The sequence below is a fragment of the Zootermopsis nevadensis genome, unplaced genomic scaffold (assembly GCF_977971745.1).
Source record: "Zootermopsis nevadensis isolate Lab colony 2312 unplaced genomic scaffold, Znev_1.0 Znev_ptg000021l, whole genome shotgun sequence".
In the NCBI taxonomy this organism is placed as follows: domain Eukaryota; kingdom Metazoa; phylum Arthropoda; class Insecta; order Blattodea; family Termopsidae; genus Zootermopsis; species Zootermopsis nevadensis.
In genome coordinates this window covers 4,152,251-4,166,949 of record NW_028259153.1, presented here as the reverse complement: position 1 = coordinate 4,166,949, position 14,699 = coordinate 4,152,251, and positions in this window count along the sequence as shown.

The following is a 14,699-nucleotide window of genomic DNA, read 5'->3' as shown; positions in this document are numbered from 1 at the left end:
CCCTACCATCGTACAAGCCTTTTGCCACCATAGGAACTGGACAGCGGAGAGAAGTTGATACAAAGGATGTGATGGTAGTTCAACGAGAGTAGAATAAAAATGTATAGACAGAAACACAACAAACATACGGAGAATAACATAAGAGGAGGTAATGGGCGAAACGTTATGATGAAAAGACTCCGTTGAGATGAAAACAACCGAAAATTTCATCCTTTCTAACAGCATCCTCCTACCTGACCATTTGTCCTTCGATGTTACCACAGCGGCGATAGAAAATATTTCTCTCCAAAATTCAAGCACTTTGTTTTTTCTTTATAGAACAATCCTACATGAGAAAAATTGTTATTAGATTATTTTCAGATTGATTCTTGAAGAACACTGAACTTTTTAAGTTAACATGTTTATAGATTACCAGAGTAAGAAACAAAATTATCTGAAACTACATTCAAATACGAGCCACGGTGGTCTAGCGGTTAGAACGCTGGCCTTGTAATCCTGGGGTCTCGGGTTCGATTCCCGGCGGTGCCCGAATTTATAACATGTATTGGGCAAGGCCGTCGTCTAGGCAACACGGAGTTTTCCTCCGGGGGATTCCCCGGTTTCTCCGTGGCATCCCATTCACACACAGAAGAAGGCAATGGCAAACCACTTCTGGATCATCTGCCAAGAACGTATATGTACAGGTCCCAGTCCGAGAAAAGGATGGAAGGATCCTGTTCATATGGACCTGTCGTCAGACAGAACACTAATAATAATAAGATGAGGTGGTCTAGCGGTTAGAACGCTGGCCTTGTAATCCTTGGGGTCTCGGGTTCGATTCCCGGCGGTGCCCGAATTTATAACTTGTGTTGGGCAAGGCCGTGGTCTAGGCAACACGGAGTTTTCCTCCTGGGGCTTCCCCGGTTTCTCCGTGGCATCCCAACAATTACTCCATTCACACACAGAAGAAGGCAATGGCAAACCACTTCTGGATCATCTGCCAAGAACGTATATGAACAGGTCCCAGTCCGAGAAAGGGATGGAAGGATCCTGTTCATATGGACCTGTCGTCAGACAGAACACTAAATAATAATAACATTCAAATAACAGCATTGCAATGTAACATTTATTTTATATACTACATTATTGCTATCTAGTACAACTGTTTATTTAAATATCCATATTATATTTGCTAAATTTAGTTTTCTTCAGGAATTAATTTTATAATCATTAAAACTTATTACATAAGTAGTCATAGACACTAACATAAAAATTTCGACTGTTTTACCTGATGAATATTAATTGCCGTACAAATTTTTCAACAAAACGAAACTGTCTCACCAAAATGCCATATAGGAATATGCGGGACATGGAGGTTAATACTCAGTCATTCATCATCATCATCATCATCATCATCAGTATCGCTACAACTCTCGTAGATTCTTGGTTTCCCTTGTTTCCTCATTACGAACATTAAAAGAGACTTACCTCTTGGTCTAAATCCTCTTCGGCACTCAATAATTAGACAGGAGGCATTTGTGTTAAACATTCCAGAATCTCCACATGATACCGAACCTAGTACTTTCAGTCCGGAGCCCTATCATGGCTCAAGACTAAGAAATGCTTAAATAAAATATTATTTCTGTGACAAACCTTTCATTAAACAATTTTTGATTGTCAATGATAATATTCTTCTACGTTTTGGCGGCCTGTAGACTCGACGATGAATTCCAACGTTTCGGATAAACGTAGTGCCTCGATCTTCAGCACTGAAGAAAACCCAGAGGGACGTCATCATTTTCACCGCCGTGATAAACTTAAATCTCACAATTTTGATTTCTGTTATACAAAAGTTCTGCATAATTTTACCTCTTGCAATCGTCCTTCCACACTCTCGTCTTGATGTTTGTTTGTTGAAGTCAGGGGTCAAACCCAGTGACGTGCTAAGCGCTCGTAAGGTTAGAGCTTCGAAAATTTTGATAAGTGTGGAAGGGATTTTAGGGAAATTTGATAATGGGCGTGGGTTTAAGTCGGTGAGCATGGGACTCCGATTCCCAGGGAATATACGAGGGAAGGCATTGGTGGCGTTGATGTTTTACTCTTGACTAACAGAAGACGCCACTGGTGAGCTGAGAGACGCTCATTTTATTGTCTCTTGAGACACTTTGAGTTACAGAGCGATGAATCGGCTGTTGTATAAAGAATCTGAATTAAAATATATAATAAAATTCAGGTCAATACACAAACTTTATTTATAGATGTTAAAATTTAAAATTTGCGCCATTCATCGCTACAACGATGTTACAATAGAGCGCCTTCATACACTACATGTTTCGATGCAAAGCATCATCTTCAGGTGTTATCCTTTAAAACTACTTTATATTACAATGCATGTCTTTCCCAAGGTTATTAATTTTATTTACAGAATAATCAAAAACAAACATAGGATGCATAAAACGGGAGGATCAACGGAGCACATGCTATAATAATGAACAAAACGGACGAATAAATTGAAAGACATGCATTGTAATATAAAGTAGTTTTAAAGGATAACACCTGAAGATAATGCTTTGCATCGAAACATGTAGTGTATGAAGGCGCTCTATTGTAACATCGTTGTAGCGATGAATGGCGCAAATTTTAAATTTTAAATTTTAACATCTATAAATAAAGTTTGTGTATTGACCTGAATTTTATTATATATTTTAATTATAAAACACAAACATGACGCATTTAAACCTTAAAAGAATCTGAAGTAAGTGGAGTACGGTCTGCACGACCTGAAAATGAAAATTTGAGCGGGCCCCGCAATCACACATTCGCTCTTTAAATACTAATGCATTACGTAATTTGTTATTAAATTTGAATTAAATGTGGCGATCTGATTCGTTCCCCCACAACGGCGGGAACGCGCCTATAAGCTGAATTCAAATTCAATTGGTCAGTCGCAGTGAGGCGATGGTTGTAATGCAGTCGTCACCCCACATCTAGAAAGGGTTCATTCCACGTCTAGAGTGGTTTAAGTGCACATTGCATAACAACTTGATCGATTGCCCAACCTTTGTTTATGTCACACGCCCTCTAGACGGAAAGTTGCGAAGAGAGACTTTTAAACGTCCGAGTATGGCCACTTTCTTCCAAATTAACACATTTAACAAGCCAAAAAATTAATAAAATCAATTAAATTTAAATGAAATAAGACGTACCAAATATCAACTAATTACGCCTTATTCTTTTATATAAACCAGATTAACATGCCAAAACCTAGTTTACCCCTCATCTCAAGGTTTATCCCGTTCGGGAATCGAACTATGAACTTTGGACTGGCACACTCTTATAACAACGTAATTATGTAAAATTTGATCTTTTAATTAAAATATGTTCGAGAAAAAAGCTCTCGGGTGAATATTTAGACCTAAGAGACGTTTACCACACCGGAACATCAACTGACGAAGAATGCCTTCAAAATTTTAGTACAAAATACTTGATAGGATTATACCACGTGGGCGGCCTAGGCGAAGTTGAGAGTATTCAATTAAAATTAAGAAATGAAGTGTAAAGGTGTAGTCTAAATTCCAGTTGGCTTCTGTGAACACGTTTATGAATATTTATTTTTTTATGAAGAGCAGGGAATTTAACGTTAACATTGTATAATATACCCACGAGAGAACATTTGATTTGTTAGATATTAAACTTGTTTTATCAACGTATATTGTTATTAGTATTACAATAGTGCGTTTAGTGATAAGGTTCAACGTAACTGCCCGGCTCTCGGCAGGAACTGCTTTAAAATAGGCAAGCTAGCTTTATTGCGTTTTTGGAGCAATACTTAACTGGAAAACCTTGTAGCGTCTGGTTATGTTACGCTGTTCTAATGCTACTAATGCACCTGTATTAAAGTAACCCTAAAGTTATAAAAAGGAAACAAGTTTTGGACAGACTATAAATGTATTTACGGATATAAATGAGGTAGTATATTTGCGTCATATTGTGAATTAAGTTAATATTTTAATATTTTCCGTCAAATCACAATTTTTAATAAGATAATAAAATACAAAATATTTAAAATATCATTTCACGTTCCGCATCGAATGATCGATTTACAAATTGGAACGTCTTTTACGACATGTTTCGGTTATATTTAACCGTCCTCAGGTATAAATTATGTATGTTTTATTAAATTAATTTAATTTATTTTACTTATACATTCTACTATTTATTTACTTCCATCATTTTGTTTTCTATATTACTCCATATTTATTAATGTTTTCTTTAAATCATTGCTTTACAGACTAATATTGAACATCAGATGAACCACGCCATATCAAAAACAATTACCTTCATTCTAATATATAAGAGTAATCTGATAAGAACATCTTCAATAAACTGCATAACATTGTAAAGGATGTAATTCGAGTTTTAAATTTACCAATCTAATTTATACCTGAGGACGGTTAAATATAACCGAAACATGTCGTAAGAGACGTTCCAATTTGTAAATCGATCATTCGATGCGGAACGTGAAATGATATTTTAAATATTTTATATTTTATTATCTTATTAAAAATTGTGATTTGACGGAAAATATTAAAATATTAGGATATAAATGAATGAATATTGAAATATTCTTTGTGTTCAGTGTTAAAGATTTTTATGTTACGATGTTAATATGAACACGTCTTGTCCTTTTAACAGAGAATTCAATTTTTTTTTAAATACCTATAATTATTGTTTGACAATTAATTTGAAAATCACATTTTTTGTGTAAATGATGTGATGTTACTCTCCCGTCCTGTAGGCGTGTACCTCAAACTGGAAAGTTTGCAGCTGCAACCCCCTAGGGAGGATTCGGTGGTTTTCCTCTTGTACGTGAAAACACGCTGGATTCATCAATCATAGTCAACCACGAACCGCGCGTTTCGTGGTTTCCTAGATAAATCAGAGTTTGGCAACATAACAATGCTTCGCAGTGTATAGCCTTCCTGCGGACCCTGCATATATATATATTTTCAGTTGCTAACCGTGCTTTAGACACACCCCATAAATGACTCTCCTCGTAGCTTTAAAACATCACCTTCAAGATGTAATTATAAAATCCAATACCGTAATAAAATGGATTCAGCTGTGAGAAACATTAAGTTAATTGCTTTTTACATCGTAGTAACTTAATCACTGAAAATATTAATGATTACATTTTATGTATTCAAGACAAATAAGCACATGAGAATTTCCAAATCTGAAGTCGCTAAAACGTAGTAAATGAAATTGGATAAAATAATGATTGTCTTTAAGAAACTGACGTATGAATCATCTGTATTGACATTCAGTGAAATCAAATGTACTTTTATTGGAAATTCAAAAAGGACTTTTGGTGTTTTTGTGTTTGTTTACACAGTTGTTAGTGCTGCAGGTTTTGAGTATGATTTACGACCGTCCATCATTTTCCGCTAACTAACATGGCTGCAATATGACGCATATAACACAGAAGTTCGACGAATTGTGGTTAACAAAAACACGTGGTACACAATACAAATGGCGGCCGTCTTCTTGCTACAGCACGAGTTCTTGTCGCCCGCCAGACCGTAACTTATGAATGGGTGTTAAGGTTACTTTTTGCTTACCGCAATATGAGAATCGCTCCATGAAATGTCACTTAGTAACTTTGTGCTATCTGCAAGTGAAACTGATCACTGCTTGGGATAATGGCCTCTGAAGACACAGCTTGACTTATTAATGTGATGATGTCTTGTTATTCGGACAGGAAATGATACCGGTTTGGGACATATTTAAATTAGAGCTGCCAACTATTAAGCGTTTAAGTCGAATTAAGTAATTAAAATTCTATACCGAATTTTCTGTGCCTCATTTAATCCTGTTAATTAAGTAAAGTTGGCTTAAGAACCACACCACGAAAATGAATGGGGAGCTGTAGCTCCACGCATTCACACTGCCATTTCATAGTTAAATGTTACCGGCTTTAAGCTTTGATTTGCCTTTAGTTATTACGTACGAGGTGCGATCGGAAAGTTTCTAGACTGCGCGTATAAAAACCCGTAAACTTATCTCAGGTATTAAATTCATCCATCACCCTCCAAGTAGTTCCCCTGGGAGTGAACACAACGATCCCAGCGCCGCTGCCAAGCCTCGAAGCATCCCTGGAAATCTTTCTTTGTCAGCCTGTCAAGCACCATCTGCGATTCTGCCTGAATCTCTTCTATCGTCTCAAATCTCCTTCCCTTTAGCTGAATTTTCATCTTTGGGAAGAGGAAGAAGTCACACGGAGCTTAGAAAGGAAGTTTGGGTCGGTTCTTGCAAGATCTTTGAGCTCCTGATAAACGAGAAGTCGATTCTGCTTCTGGTCCTCAGACAGGATGCGTCGCATGTGGAGTTCTTCGTTTAGAATCAGCTGACAGGTCCCATAGCCCATCCCAACAATGTCGCACAAGTCGTTGATGGTACGACGTTGATCTTCGTAACATTTTCGGGCGTTGTGCTCGAAGATGGTCGTCCAGAACGCTCGTCATCATCGACAGAGTTTTGGCCATTTTTAAAACGTGAATGCCACACAAAAGTTTGTGCACGACCCATTGCGGACTCCCCAAATGCTTGCTTTAGCATTTCATAGGTTTCCGTAGCCGTTTTGGCGAGTCTTTGGCCAAATTTGATGCACACGCCATTCCGAAATCGCAGGAGGGTCGGTGTAATGCACTACCAAAACGCCCGTAACTAAGAAACAAATGCTAATTCGATTATGCCGGCTGGCACACTGATTCACTATGAATGTAGGCCGCACCCCCTAGCGGCAGAAGCTCGTACTACATCCGGTTCGCCCTCTATTGACACAGTCTGTAAACTTTCCGATCGCACCTCGTATTCAGTCCATAGTATTTTGAACTGGTTAGTTCAAAAGTGGGCACATTTCATATATTCTAGTATTACTGACTGCAGTATATTGTTAAAGTAACAGAGGCCCATGTGCTCTGGAGCGTCTTGGTAAATCGGCCAAGCCATTTCCAAAACTGGGCTGTAAACACTTGAATAATTGGATTATCAAGAGACCTGGTAGGTATTTCTGTGTTTCACTGTGTGGGACTATGAGCTTTAAATTACTGGGAATTATGTCACCAGGGCATGAAAACAATTATTTGCCTCGATCTGGCATATTGATTACCTAATTACCTACACTTTTATTTGAAAAACAATTTTTATATATTGACCGTTGTCAATATAAAATAAAAACAGTTTTTGAAATGCTAAATCTGTTGGTGTCTCCAGGTACAAGGATAGAGAAATTAATTTAAAATAACTACCATTTCTACGTAACTACCATTTATTTGTTCCTTAAGACAGAGCCTAAACCAATATCCGAAACGTCATATATACAGGATTATTCAAACCTCTATAAAACAGTGCTTTGGACGACCGGGGTTTAATCCCCGACGGGGAAAAGGATTTTTTCCTCGACGATAACCTGATACTGGCGTATGTAAGTGTAGCAAGGTTTTCAATACCATACAGTTCATTGACCCAACCACGTGACACAACTTTCTCCCTATATAAAACCTTGCTCAACTTACATACGCCAGTATCAGGTTATCGTCTCCCGGTGTCAGACATGATATAACACATTACAACATGGTATGTTTTTCAGTATTTTATATATAATATGTAGTATTTATTAATTTCCTATGTTAATTCCATACCAATAAATGTATATAAGAAATAAATTTCTATAAGAGTTGTATAATAATAACTGGAAATTAATTCCACAGACAATAAACAACGAAACATTAACACCAAATCAATCATGAAGATGGATGGATTCACAAACGCATAAAATCAATAAATGCAACGCAGCTTAGTATATAATAGTTTATAAAATTAATAGAATTGATAACCTGAAGATGATGTCTTAGTACATCGAAACATGTCGTTTCTAATATGAAGGTGCCAAAAATGGAATGTAATATCGTAATACGATAAAAAGAGCACCAAAACATAACATAACGTATTTTTATATATTTTATATTTATATTGTGAATGTTATAATATTTTAACAACTCATTTTAATAAGTTTGTGTATAGACGGCCAAAATAAATATATGTATTGAAATCAACACAAACATGACACAATTGAGATACAAATTAAGTAGGTTGTTAGAGAAGTCATTTCGAGTAGAAAATTCATGTGTATGTTCTTCAAAGACGTAACCATTTACGAGTTACGATGTTCATAAGATGATGTAGGTTTTCTCGTTATGGTTGTCGATTTCGATAACATGGAAACAACCCGCTTTAACATAACATGACATCTGACTCATTTCTTTGCAGTAAAAGAGAGAGAGAGAGAGAGAGAGAAAGAAAGTTCTGTTCTTTGTAACATTTTCCAGATGTAATTTCTGAACGAGAACTTTTCTGTACTTCCCTAAACTCTTAGCACTCACAACCCCTCACTCAAACGCCCTCAAGAATACGTAGGAACGCCAGCGTTATGAAGTCGCCACTCGGACGGAAACTGAGGCGTACAGGAAAGAAAGTTATTTACATATTCTGCTCCAAATGACCACTCATACAACATCCTTAAATATTTTATTGGAGCTTTGCATAATTTTATTGATACAACGAAGAACTCCCGGAGAAATATGTCTTTTAACGACAATAAATCAGTGAATGTAGTAGTCGGGTTGAAATAAGAATTGCTTCATATTTGGTAGGTCCCGGGTTGAAATCTTTGCCCAGAGATCGACTATTCTGACTGAAGATTTCCGTGGATTTATTCTGTCCCTGCTTAAAAATATTGGTATAGCACCTTTAATTATGACAAGGCTGCTTAGTTCTATATCCATTTCAATTACAATCATCCTATCACTTGACTATATAATCTCTCTTTCATGTAGGATTTGAGGTTTTCACGGCAGTGAGTCTGAAGATGGAGGCAGCAAGGACCTATGAAACGTCGTTCATTTATTATGACTTTTTCATTCGTAATAATGCATTCTACGCACCAGAGCACCAGTAGTTGATACAACTTAGATAAAAAAAGCTAAAAATGAATTAAATAGAATGTGTGTATTCTAGAACTTTAACTAGCAAAGAAGAATCACGGGGTTTATTGGATTAAGAATAAATTATTAAGTAACTAATTTTAAAAGACACAAATAATGAGACATTAGTGATTCCTTACGATATAACATAGGCCTAAATTGGGACTGAAAAGTATTAGGTTTATGATATGACACATAGGAAAGAGCATTACTGGTTGAGAAAACAGGAAACCCGCTAAGTTTACATAAATAAATAAATAAATAAATACGTACTTACAGCATTCCATAAGCTTTCAATGTGTACTGGAAAATTCGAGCGAGATTTAAGTAGATCAAAATTTTTCATTTATATTAGTAACTATTGATCTCCATGCAACACAGCCGCCCTTAGAAAGCTGATATTCGCCCAGCTGGTCAAGAAACACGAAGGTTTATTTACATGTTCTCAGGAGCCCGCCTCTGAACCGTGAGCCAGATAAACAAGTCTACATCAGAAACAATTTTGAGATCCATTTTAATATTATCCTATCATATACTCTAAGTTTTCTCAGGTATGTCATTTCCTCAGGGAACTCCATGGATCATAATGCGTTGCTCGGGTAGTTAAGTAATAAATTACCTCGTCTTTTACGGTACCCGATCGCTTATTTTAATGTTCACTAGATCTCGACACTAGACCCCCTTATGATCTAGTCCTCACCCTCACGTCCTATTTTTTGGTCAGTTTTGATATTTTGTTCCCGTTTTCGATTAGGTCTCCGCAGTGGTCTTCTCTTCAGGCATTTCGATTAAAATTCTGTAAGTATTTCTCAGCCTTCCATGCATGCTACATGCCCCACCTACCTGAACCACACATTTTTTTTTATTTAGTGTTCTGTCTGCCGACAGGTCCATATGAACAGGATCCTTCCATCCTTTTCTCGGACTGGGACCTGTTCATATACGTTCTTGGCAGATGATCCAGAAGTGGTTTGCCATTGCCTTCTTCTGTGTGTGAATGGAGTAATTGTTGGGATGCCACGGAGGAAAACTCCGTGTTGCCTAGACCACGGCCTTGCCCAACACAAGTTATAAATTCGGGCACCGCCGGGAATCGAATCCGAGACCCCAGGATTACAAGGCCAGCGTTCTAACCGCTAGACCACCGTGGCACGAACCATACATATACACACATTAAAAGTAACGGGAAATTATTAGCGAGTTATACCACGTGGACCGTCGCCGAGGTACTCCCTTTAAGATGTGTCAATTGCATAATCCATTAACGTGCCATATCTTTATAATCAAAACTCTGAATTTTGAGGCACCTAGCAGAATTATGTGGAGCACTGAATTGGAAATAAGAGGGGGTACATTGCTTATCCACATTGCGCAAATTTAATTAAAATATATTTGGACGTGGAAGGCGGAGCACATAATAATGTGGTGGTGGACGCCAGAATCACCGCGTGCCAAGCCCTTGTTAACATCCGATGCCCGTACCAACCAATCAATTCAACTCTCAATAAAGTGATCAGTAGGCAGTGCTGCCAACACCACAGACCGGCTGCGTGAGGGAAATGCATATATTAACTGCTTCAGAATTGTGTACTTATTTTTAAGCGCGTTTTGTATTCAGTTTGTTCCTGTTCACCTAATCTAAACACTGCTGTGCTGAATCAGAACAGTTTATTAACATCATAAACACTTCATGTAGATAACACAGCAAGTTAATAATTAAGGAATGATACAGTTTGATAACGCCACGGTGGTTAGCGGTCAGAACGCTGGCCTTGTAATCCTGGGGTCTCGGGTTCGATTCCCGGCGGTGCCCGAATTTATAACTTGTGTTGGGCAAGGCCGTGGTCTAGGCAACACGGAGTTTTCCTCCATGGCATCCCAACAATTGCTGCATTCACACACAGAAGAAGGCAATGGCAAACCACTTCTGGATCATCTGCCAAGAACGTATATGAACAGGTCCCAGTCCGAGAAAAGGATGGAAGGATCCTGTTCATATGGACCTGTCGTCAGACAGAACACTAATAATAATAATAATAATAATGATAATAATAATAAACAGTTTGATACTTCTGAAGGGGTTATCGGATCCTACGTGAGATGAAGTGACAGGAGGCTGCTAGGGAAACAGCATAATTCATTTTAATTCATTTCCTTTCGTTAATAAGAGTATTTGCCAACAGCAAAGATGCTATTAAAAGCAATAACTAAAACATGAAGAGACCAACGTTTCGAGGTCCATCTCTGTCCTCGTCCTCAGGGTACTAAAGTGAAGAAATTATCTTATTTGCCTTGTAGACACACGAATAGCAACAGTGTCCATGATGGAATGGTAATTAATTTTATCCTTATAAATTAATAAGCAGTTAATCACTGAAACCTTATCGTCGGGAATAAAGAGTTTTAAAATTTAAACAATTAAAAATCAAATCATAATTACGTAAAATAAGGAACGTCATAACTTGAAGTCTTGATAAAAATTCTATTAGGATAGATAAAGAAAAATCAAGATGGGAATGGCATGCAGAACGCATATAAGGTGTAGAGGTGCATGCCTGAAAGGAAGACACCTACTTGGAACATGACGTAGATGGGTTGATACCATTAACATTAATATTGAAGAACTACTGTGTGATCGTGTGGGCTGGATTCATTTGGTCCAGCACACTATCGTTGTGTGCTATATTTTGAACATAAAAACAAACCTTAGAAGTACATAAAGATGAGAATTTATTGACCAGCTGAGCGAATATAATGTTTTAATAAAAGTCTCTGCTCCATAAATTAGGTTTTAAATACAGCGACTATCAATTTAGGCGTTATCATGATCTCCAGTCACGAATATGCAAGGATTTGCAAGGAGCAGTGTGTAATTTAAAGTGATCCCTGTTACCAGGAAAGACACGAAACTTTTAAGCTTCAAAATAAATTTAAATCGTTCTGAGATTTGAAAGTGTTATCGTCTCGACAAAATCAGTTACATTTTGGTACTGTATAAAATAAATGGTCGACCCCAGGTTGAGAACCTTTTCTGGTTACTGTAACTTAATGTTCAAGGACAGTAGCACCGGAAACCGTTCCGTATCCGATCCTTCCTTCGGTCCATAACAACAAACGTGTATGTTGAAATCGGTACCCCCAGTGAGGGCTTCATTTGGCGTCGGATGGTATCAGCTCACTGATCACTGTGGCCTCTCAAACATGTGCCTTCCCAGGGGACCTTCCACACCTGTCTGATCCACTCCTAATCATGAATTATATGCGATGTGACAATTAACACCCTCCGGGTCGCAAGGGGTCGTATTGTTGTAATGTAAAGTTTCTATTGTGAAAACGCAATCAATATCCATTCGTAATGATTCTTGTTATTGGCTGCAAACATCTGGGCTAGCTTACTACAGCTGCCCAGTTATATTAACGTATATAATGGAGTTATTATTTATAGTACCCAAGTATATAAAACAATAATGGTTTATGCCAATTAAACTGTGTGATTGTAATAATATTTAACGCCTTTTATAGACGTTCTCAACAAGGGAAATGATCTAGCTTCGTTATCTGTCTTTTTATATTTTTTAAAGTTTTACAATTATATTAGTGTTCCCTAGGTGGATTATTTGTTTTTATTTATATTTCTTCATTTTTTGCTCTGTGTTAATATTGTTTCTATTTTGGGTTTGCCTGTACTTGGCAGTTACATTTAATACTGTACATGTATAAGTTTAGTTAATCCGTTTGTGTAATATTATCCATTATTATTTCACTATTATTGTATATATTATCAGTGTTTGCCTGTTATTGGCTTCTTGCTGTTGGCAAACACGTAAATAAATTAATTGAATTGAATTGAATTTAAACAATAATCATCGTTTTTTGTTTATTCACTTGCTGTGCTGACTGCATTTTATTTTGTGGTTTTAATTTTATAAGTTTTTCTATTTTGTTTTGTTTAGTATTATTAATTGAAAAATATTACTTAGGTATATTTAGCTCATTTACTTATTAATTATTTTGCAATAAATTAATATTGTACATTTATATATTTAGTTTATTGTTTGTTTGTTTTTGTATTGTAATGTTTGTATTGTTAGTGCTTGGCTGTCATTGGCGTTTTTGGCTGTTGTCAAGCACTTTAATAAATGAATTGAATTGAATTGAATTGAATATTCACCAAACTTTTTTGTAACTGGTAACTTATACGAAAACAAAGGCCAACTACAGGCGAAAATATAAAAAAAATAATATTTTCTATTAATTCCATGAACCACAGTCCTTTTTCAGAAATTGATAGTCACTGATCTGGTTAAGAAATTCCATATCTGTTATTGGACTAGAAGATTCATTATTGTATTTGCAAGAACCCGCGGATGGATCTTAAAATCCTCACATCATATTTATCTAAGATGACTTTTAACCACGTTTAAAGCATCGATGTGGAACATCTAGGAAGGAACTCTCTTTTAACAATGCCCGTGTTATATGATCTGATTAATGTCATAATTATCTGGACCTCCCACCGAGATTTCGTCTTGCCTGCCCCGTTCACTGCCCATTGTTGGAAAAATGCTTCCGCGAGGAACTATTTTCTTCGTTATTTTAGGAAAGATAACGTTTAATTTAGCTGCAATATTTAAAATTGGAACATTTCACGAGCTAGTAGCTATATCAGGTAGCAATGTTGCCGGTAACCACTTATTCCCTTGAGATATTTGAATATTCTTCCTGCCATAACTAGCAAACTTACGAAAAAACAAACAAAAGCAGATCGCCTTCTCTTTTCACTAAATTTTTAGATATTTTTCACGGTCTAGCGTGAGCGAGGTGTTGAGACCTTACGGTCTGTCCATGTCTGCCTATCTCGTTTTTTTTTTCTCGAATTAATGAGACTGGAAGGCCAATTGTCGCTTTACAATGGGATAAAGAGAATCCATTATTGCGAAACGGTATGACCGCAGGACCACAGGAACATTGTATTACAACAATGACTTGAGATAGCATTAATGCAAGAATAACTTAAGACGCAAAAATAACATTACTTCAACTTCAGTGGCATGAAGAACAACATTAGATTGTCAGTGAGGAACGTTATCACCTCTATAGCCCATAAGACCATAATTCAATTCAATTCAATTCAATTCAATTAATTTATTTACGTGTTTGCCAACAGCAAGAAGCCAATAACAGGCAAACACTGATAATATATACAATAATAGTGAAATAAAAATTAAAAATATTACACAAACGGATTAACTAAACTTATAAATAATATGGGCTTTCATAACCTCAAAATCTTAAAAATTTCGCATACGAAACAACGTTATTTGTTTCGAATCCGATGATTCAGTAAGTACGAGGCGCGTCCTCAAAGTAAGTTTCCCACTCGTCCCACAGCTAGCAAACCTTATATTGAGCGAAGCGACTGTGCGTACGTGATAGAGCAATGACGTAGCATGGCGCATGCACTAACGGTACTTCCCGCGTTCTCACAGTAGCATCGTTGCAGCTGTTGAAGATGGAGGTTCTTATTCCAGCTCCCGCCGACTGTGAAGTGCGGTCAGTGATAACGCTAGGCCGCACACGGTTCGACGGACAGCAAGTCTCCTGCAGGAGTTCAGCTGGGAGGTGTTTAATCATCCACCCTACAGCCCGGACCTCGCTCCCAGTGATTTCCATCTT